This window comes from Chrysemys picta, chromosome 1 (assembly GCF_011386835.1).
Source record: "Chrysemys picta bellii isolate R12L10 chromosome 1, ASM1138683v2, whole genome shotgun sequence".
Taxonomy (NCBI): domain Eukaryota; kingdom Metazoa; phylum Chordata; order Testudines; family Emydidae; genus Chrysemys; species Chrysemys picta.
In genome coordinates, this window is record NC_088791.1 from 222,879,557 (window position 1) to 222,887,296 (window position 7,740).

Genomic DNA, 7,740 nt, shown 5'->3' on the forward strand with positions numbered 1-7,740 from the left:
ACTGGGCCTGATCCTTCTAGGACTTTCTATGGATAAATAACACTTTATAAGAGCCTACTGTTGTTATCACTACAAAGTGGGTAGTAGTAGCAAGTTAGTCCTGTCTGGTAGTTCACAGGATCATGTGCAAAAGCAACACATTTCACTTCAACCTTTGACAAAACATTTAAATTATTAGGAAATTACCAAAACAAAACAAACCCACCAAAAAACCCACCCACCTTCTTTAGTCCTCTGTCTTACCCAGGTTCTTACACTGCGCCCATCACCATAGTATAAAAAATCTAACTTGAATAGTAGTGGAATTCTATAAATACAAGGGATTACAATTGGCTATGATCACACTGGAGTGAAAGCATAAGTGAAAATGCAGACAACAGCTGCAATGTGGTTATAAATGCACTGGATGAAACTTTGAGGTAGATGCAGCTCATGTTCATAATATGGTGTCAAAATAAGGACTGTAGAGGAGGACTTAGGGTATGGTAGCTAGAAGAATGCTATTTCAGTACAGGAAGATAATAGATGATTTACACTTTTCATTCTTTGTCCAACAACCCAGATCCCCAAAGGTATATAGGCCCCTATCTTTGGGGATCTGGGCCAAAGTACTTTACAAACACTAATGAATAAAGTCTCACAATGGCCTTGTGAGGTAGAAGAAATGTGATCTCTATTTTACTAAGGGCCAACTTGGGCCCAGTGGTGTTGAGGCCCTACATTTTCCAAAAGCGTTCACTCATTAGGGGTGATTTCACTGCTGGGTGCTCAACTCGGGCTACCTAAGGTCACATTTTTTAAAAGGTATTTCAGTGGCTAAAGATGCAGATAGGCACCTCGTGAGACTTTCAAAAGCACTTCCCGCAAGGCACCTTATCTGCATCTTTAGTCATCTAAATATCTTTAAACCCTGGCCCTTGTGCCTGATTTTCAAAGAGGTTGACCACACATCTTTGTTGAGCACTAATGACTCCCCCAACTGCAAGCACTAATAAGGAAGCAATAATGATTTCCAGAGTAATTACTCATTGTCTTGACGGTAACTGGGTAGGGAGAAAGTGTTAAAATGATCATATGTGTGATCGCTTTAATGTAGTCCTTTAGGAAAAATATGGTATGATTTCTACCCTGGTTTGAATTGAATTTGACTAGATAAAGCAGTGGAAATGATGCAAAACTTGTTCAGATACCTGATATGACAACTGGAAGTCTATGATCTTTGCTTTTGTGTAATGAAAGTAACAGTTGGAATACTTTGAGGTGAGTAACTTGAGAAGCATAGGTCTGACTACTGTAAATTAGCTTCACACTCCCAGATGTTGTCACTCCCCAACCAAGTGATTACATGGCCTTTGTCACCATGACATTTGAACATAAATCTCTTGAAGCACATGGCAGTGTGGGAAAGCGTGCAGTGATGCCACCCATGCAGTGTATGTTCTGCACATAAACTGGAGTCTTCAGCCTCTAAGGCTGTCAATCTGACCCCTTCCATCAGCACTAAATTCACTTTCATGGACAAAAGGAGAACTCTCCCCAGAGAGCCTGAATAAGTATGGAGTCAGGTGCACACATTTGACAAGTGAAATAAAAATGTCAGTGCAACCCTATTAGTTCTAGACAACTCTGGTTTAAATAAAGTAAACTTTGTCTCTCTCCAGTCAGCAGGTCACGGTGAAATGGGCAGCCAAGTTCAAACCTGGCCTATTACTTTGTGAATAACTGACAGGGAAGAGAAGACAAGTACTTCAACTCAGTAGGGAATAGCTGCATGTGTTAGACTGAAGCAAGGACCGAGTAGTAGTTCAGCACTAACTGAGCTGCAGGCAGCAGGCTAGTCCTTGGAATAATTCTCACTAACAAGGTACCAGTATAACACCTGGAATTTGAACCCTTCATATGTTAGTAGAAGCTTTTGTATAAATACTGGTACATGAATAACATTCCTGTCTTATAAGCGACATTAAGATAAAAATGATGGGACGGGCCTTTAAAATGTGCTTTTTGTTTTGTTTTGTTTTTTAAAATCCTGGCACAGAATCAAATGCTTCACTCGAGGACAGGAGTGCAGTTTCCACTGCAGTCAAAGGGGCTGTAGCTGTGTCAATGAACACAAGTCCCGTCCCGTTATTAAGGGTCAGTATTTTAAAAGGACAATTGAACATTAAAAGTCCCACATCTCTTCAGTTTTTATGAGTGCCTCCGACCTCTGGAATTTTGCACTCGCTCTGTACTTAGACCTTGCCGAAGCTCTGCTCTCTGTCACACTGGTACAAACCTGAATAACCTCATTGTGGCTAGTACAACACTAATAGTTATGCCAGATTCACACTAGTATAAATGAGTGCAGAATTTAACCCAGTGTCACTCCAACTTTAACTGATGTGCACTTGCCAGCCAGATTTGCCTTTGATGCCCTTTTGATTTTTTTAAAAACAAAATCTTTCTTTATTCTGTCCCTCAGCCTTGACACTGATACAGTATCTCTTCCAGCTCAGAGAAGTGCCACGCAAGGAAGAGGTGGCAGGAGTCTAACGGGCCCATATGAAGAGGCTGAGGAAGTCAGGCAGCCCTCCTGTTCAGTATAAATCTTAATTCCCTCAGACAATTGCCTGCCTTTCCTCCTAGGCTGTGTATAGGGAGGAGATGTAACTGTCAGACTAAGAGGGAGGGGATTATCATTTTAAATTCAGGTCCAAGGAATGTTAGGGGATGCAGATGGCAGCAGAACAGCAAGCATAAGGAAAAGGGAGAACAGGAGGAGACAAACTGAATAAATTTCCCATCTTTGTTTAATGATAAGAGCCAAAGATCCTCTGCATCCACCTGTCCCCCAGTATGGGGGTGGTACCACCAGGAAATCAGATTAGTGCCTGATAAAAGGGGAAACGACAGATGTCTGAAATGGGTATTAAAAATAAAATGCTGTGCCTCAAAGGACCACCTTGGTCCGGTGGTCAGGGCACCAGCTTAGGGTTTGAGAGATGGAAATTCAAGCCCCTGCTTTGCCCCAGAATTCCTGTGTGACTTTGGGCAACTCACTTAGCCTATTTCCCATCTGTAAAATGGGGATAATAATGCTTCCCTACTTCATGGTTGATAGATTAACACATTAGATTGTGAGGTGCTGGGATACTATGGTGATGGGAGCCACGCCGTTGCAGATAGATCTGTAGCCTGAAAAAGTCCATTGTTTAAAAATAACCATTTGTACAATAGTCTACTAAATCGATGCCAAGTGGTGCTTGCCGCTCCAATGAGTTATACTAAAAAATGGGCCACAGGATCCTCTTCAGATCCAGGTTAGAATTTGATTAGGGTTTGGAGCTCAGGTCTCAAAACAAACCCATAGGAGGCCTCTGATTTGTGTCTCATGGCTCAGAAAACTTATAAGAAGCTAGGAGTATATTTGGTCACCACAGCAGACTAGGGGATCAATAGGCAGTAAAGGCCTTTCACATGGGGTCACCATGCTTTTGCACTAGCTCCGGCCCCTCAGCATGCCTTCCTCTTCCCCTTGATGCCATGGCAACACCAAGCACCAACCCTCCCCCACCCCGAGCCACTGGTACCCCTGTTACTTCTCTTAAAAAGGAGGATCCCTGCTGCGGTGGGGGATCTGTGGGAAAGGTAATTCAGCTCTAGGCACTTCCCAACCCCGTGTGGTGGCCTGGAAAGCAGAGAAGGACGATGCTGCAGAGGCAGCTGATCTTCTCCCCTCCCACCCACGTCTATATGGGAGGGTTTCGATCTGGAGGCACAATCTGGTACTTGCAGAAGTTAATTTAGAACAGAAATACGATTATATGGTCTAAAATTACCTATCTAGCAAAGATTAGCATGGTGTATCTGGAATTTCTTTCACTTGCTTCCAGTCACCCAGTATGAGGCATTGTTCATTTGGCAGGAGTATCAAAATGCCAACCGAAGCAGAACTTTTTGGAACTTAGAAAATACTCACAGCACAATTAAGTTAATGTAAATCCATTCTAATTGGATCAGCAAGAACTATGCTGAATGGCTTGATTATTACATTGAACAAACAAACAAAAATTGCTATGGCTGTTTATATATGCCTAAAATCAAAATACTGCCAACTTTCCCACCCATCTGTTTTATGTGGGTCTCTTAAATATATCCAGATGGACTTTTTATTAAGAATTTCAACTTTGAAATTAGGAGCATATTGTTACTTTCAGCAAAGTAGGACACGGGTTGCATAACTAGGTCATCTAAAATCCAAATATTTGCTGCGTGTCAGCACTTGTGAACTCTTTCTCTCCTTTTTTTTTAAGTATGGGAATTCTCCAACAAAGAGGTTACCAGATGAAAAGTTCCATAGACCAGAGGTCCCTGGGAATCTATTTGCTTCACTTTCATTCTTGTTCTTTGAACATAATGCTCTTGTAGAGACAGAAGAGTGAAACTAGACTTTTGTGGGGCGGGGGTGGGAGAGAGGTGTATATTTATTTAAGAGGCATTAAAGGCTGTGGTTCAGTACTTTAAATAATGTTGTCCTGCCTGTTGCCATCATGTTTACATGTTTAAAATATGTACCGCTCTGAAGTGAAAACTGAAGAACTGTGTGACCAAAGGCTTTCCATTCTGTGCAGTGCTTCCTGGTCACAACATAACAGTGCAGTTAAAAAGTCACTGGTAGCTGGATCAAACCCACTTAAAGTTGACCGTTTCATTTTATTAAATGTGAGAGAGTGTGCCTGTTAGAATATAGATATTCAGGTCTGCCTGTAAAGGCCTATACTTTAAAAACGTAGGTGTATTTTTATCACCTAGCTAGTTATAGAGGTATAAAACAAAGAATCAAAATCACAGTCCGCCTGTGTATGGGCCTTCTCTCACTAGGATAGTCTGAGGCCTTGTTCTCAGGGAACAGAGAATAGGGAACAGGGACACGGCGTAAAGGCTCTGCGGCATCAGAGCTGGGAATGGGGACATGGGGTAAATGCTCTGCGGCGTCAGAGCCGGGAAAGGGGATGCGGGGTAAACGCTCTGCGGCATCACAGCTGGGCAGGGAACACTGGGGAACAGACTCTATCGGCGTATAGAGATAAGCCCAACTGGTGTGAAGGGCTTCAGAATATGCTTGCTTGGAAACTAACCCAATAAACATCGCATTGTCTGCGCTTCGGACTTCTGGTCTTATGCTGCTTGCTGTCTGCGTGACAAGAACCAGGGAAGTGGGAGGGTTGAGGGAAAGCCCTCTAACAGTGCCACTTCAGCAAATGCCAGAATATTGATCACTTTTAATCTTGCTGGTTGCAGAAGGGAACAGATAAAGCAAGTGTATATATTGCAAACAATGGTGCACAATGGCCTGCTCATTTCTCAGGCAATAAATACATGTCCGTGTTTATACAATGGCTAACTATCTTCACCCTCCTGATTAGCACACGAGAATCTTCCTATTCATATCTTAGAGCAGTGGTTCTCAAACTAGGGCCACCGCTTGTTCAGGGTGGTGGGCCGGGCCGGTTTGTTTCCTGCCACGTCCGCAGGTCCGGCCGATCGCGGCTCCCACTGGCCGCGGTTCGCCGCTCCAGGCCAATGGGGGCTGCAGGAGGGCCGGCCAGCACATCCCTCGGCTTGCGCCGCTAGGGGTTTGCCCTAATTTGAGAACTACTGCCTTAGAGCATATGATTTCAATTACAGGAGGGATGCTTCATTTTAAACATCACTTTCTGGGGGTGTTAGGCAACATATCCTTCCATAAAACAGGGTGATCAAGATTTATCCACTGGTCATTGATGCCTTTTGTTGTATTGTGCCTAGATATAACTTAAATCACCTACAATATAAACTCATAAGCATGCAAGAGAAAATGTTAGTAATGAAAATGTATGTATTTGTCCCTAACACTTTTAGAGGATTTCCTATTCAGATGCTAATAAATAAGTTTTTAAAACTAGCATTGAAAGAACTCAGTGTGGGTCTTTCATGACCTACACCAGAGGTCTCCAAACTATGGGGCACGCCCCCACTAGGGTGCCACCTAACTCCACCATGCCCCTAGCTCTGCTCCAGCTCTGCCCCCAGCTGCAGTCCCGGGCCCTGTGCCTGACCCTGTCCCCAGCGTCGAGATGGCTTCACACCCAGCTGGGGCCCTGGCTGCCAGCCCTGGGCCCAGGTGCTGCCCCCATGGCTCCGTCCCCATTCCCACCCCCAGCTGTGACCCCAGCCTCAGTCTCCTTCCCCCTGTCTGCCCCCCACACAGGAGCTGCAGCCTGGCTCCTGGCCCTTGCTCCAGGGGGTGGAGACGAGGGGAATGGGGGGCATAACTCTCAAAAGTCATGGGGACCAGTGACCTACACAGATTCCACAGCTGAGCCAGATCATTTTCTAGAAGCTTTGGCATACTTCTGGCATGGCGATGACTAGCTCTTCTCGGCTCTAAGTCTCTGTGCTTTGTCTTGGGATGGCTTCGCCTGCCATCTTAAGGCATTCTCATCCACTGTAGGGATGTGGAAAGACACTGAGACGTGATGCTGCAAGAGAGAGGGAGGGAGAGCTGCGCTTCATGGTCAGGGGGTCAGTCCACACAGGTTTTGGCATGTAGGCAGCAAAGCAGCTGTGCTTGTGTATTTGTGGCCGAGAGATGAAGGTGATGGAGTAGTAATCCACTGGGTGTTGCCCGCGGAGCTTAGAATCCCGTCGACTATGCGCCTTCCCTTTTGCCAGCCTTGTGTTTTTCAAAAATGGCGGACGGGCCTCTGGATATCAGAGACATTTGCAAGGGGCCTTTGGTGCTCCTGCAATGCCTCGCAGTGCTAAGAAGTTGCCAGCTGGCCCTTCCCCAGCAGGGCTTCCTGAAGTAGAAGAGTGTGGTGGTCGCTCTTTCATCTTTCTGCCAGACATGCTGTGCTTGGGGGCGATCTTTCCCTGAGACTCAAGAGAGCCAGAAAGCCCAACTTGTCTGCAGTCCATGGAGGCAGGAGAGCGAGAAAAGAGAGAGACTTGCTTTGCCTGCAAGGGTCTCAGGAAGCTGCCCACTTTCCCACAGACTGTCAAGTAGCTTCCAAGCCATGGTAGCTGAAGGAGTTGCCATCTGCCTTGTCAGACCAAGGGCTGTAAGTATAAGCAACAGCCTGAGAAAAGAGCACCCCAGGTGGGACTTGAACCCAAAATCCCTGGCTTAGAAGGCCAGTGCCTTATCCATTAGGCCACTGGGGTGGGTACCAAGTCCTAATTTTCTCTTGTGAAAGTGGACAGATGAGACAGGGGCTGACATATCACTATGGAGAGCTTCATTCGTATGGAAGGGAAGAAGCGAGCCTTTGAGGCCTTGGCCAAGGACTGCTGCGGGACGCTGCCACCCTCAGACCATGCGTAGCCCTCCACTCTGGACACAGACAGGCTCTTTTATTGACTAGCTGAGCCAGGTCATTTTCTACAAGCTTTGGCATACTTCTGGCATGGCGATGACTAGCTCTTCTCGGCTCTAAGTCTCTGTGCTTTGTCTTGGGATGACTTCGCCTGCCATCTTAAGGCATGCTCATGCATTGTAGGGCTGTGGAAAGCCATTGAGACATGATGCTGCAAGAGAGGGAGGGAGAACTGGACTTCATGGTCAGGGGGTCAGGTCTCGCAGGTTTTGGGGTGTAAACCAAGTCACACACAGGTGAAGGCAATGGAGTAGAAATCAATTGGTTGTTTCCCATGGAGGTTAGAATCCCATCAACTACGGGTCCTGCCTTTTGCCAGCCTTGTGTTTTTCGAAAGTAA

The 7,740-nt window shown here is 45.7% G+C and overlaps 1 non-coding gene across 1 annotated transcript; it reads right to left on the reverse strand.

Annotated features, from left to right (window-relative positions):
* Nucleotides 1-7,115: 7,115 nt before the first annotated feature.
* Nucleotides 7,116-7,188, reverse strand: TRNAR-UCU (transfer RNA arginine (anticodon UCU)). Its single transcript has one exon. It is a non-coding gene; the product is annotated as a tRNA-Arg (tRNA).
* Between the last annotated feature and the right edge of the window lie 552 nt (nucleotides 7,189-7,740).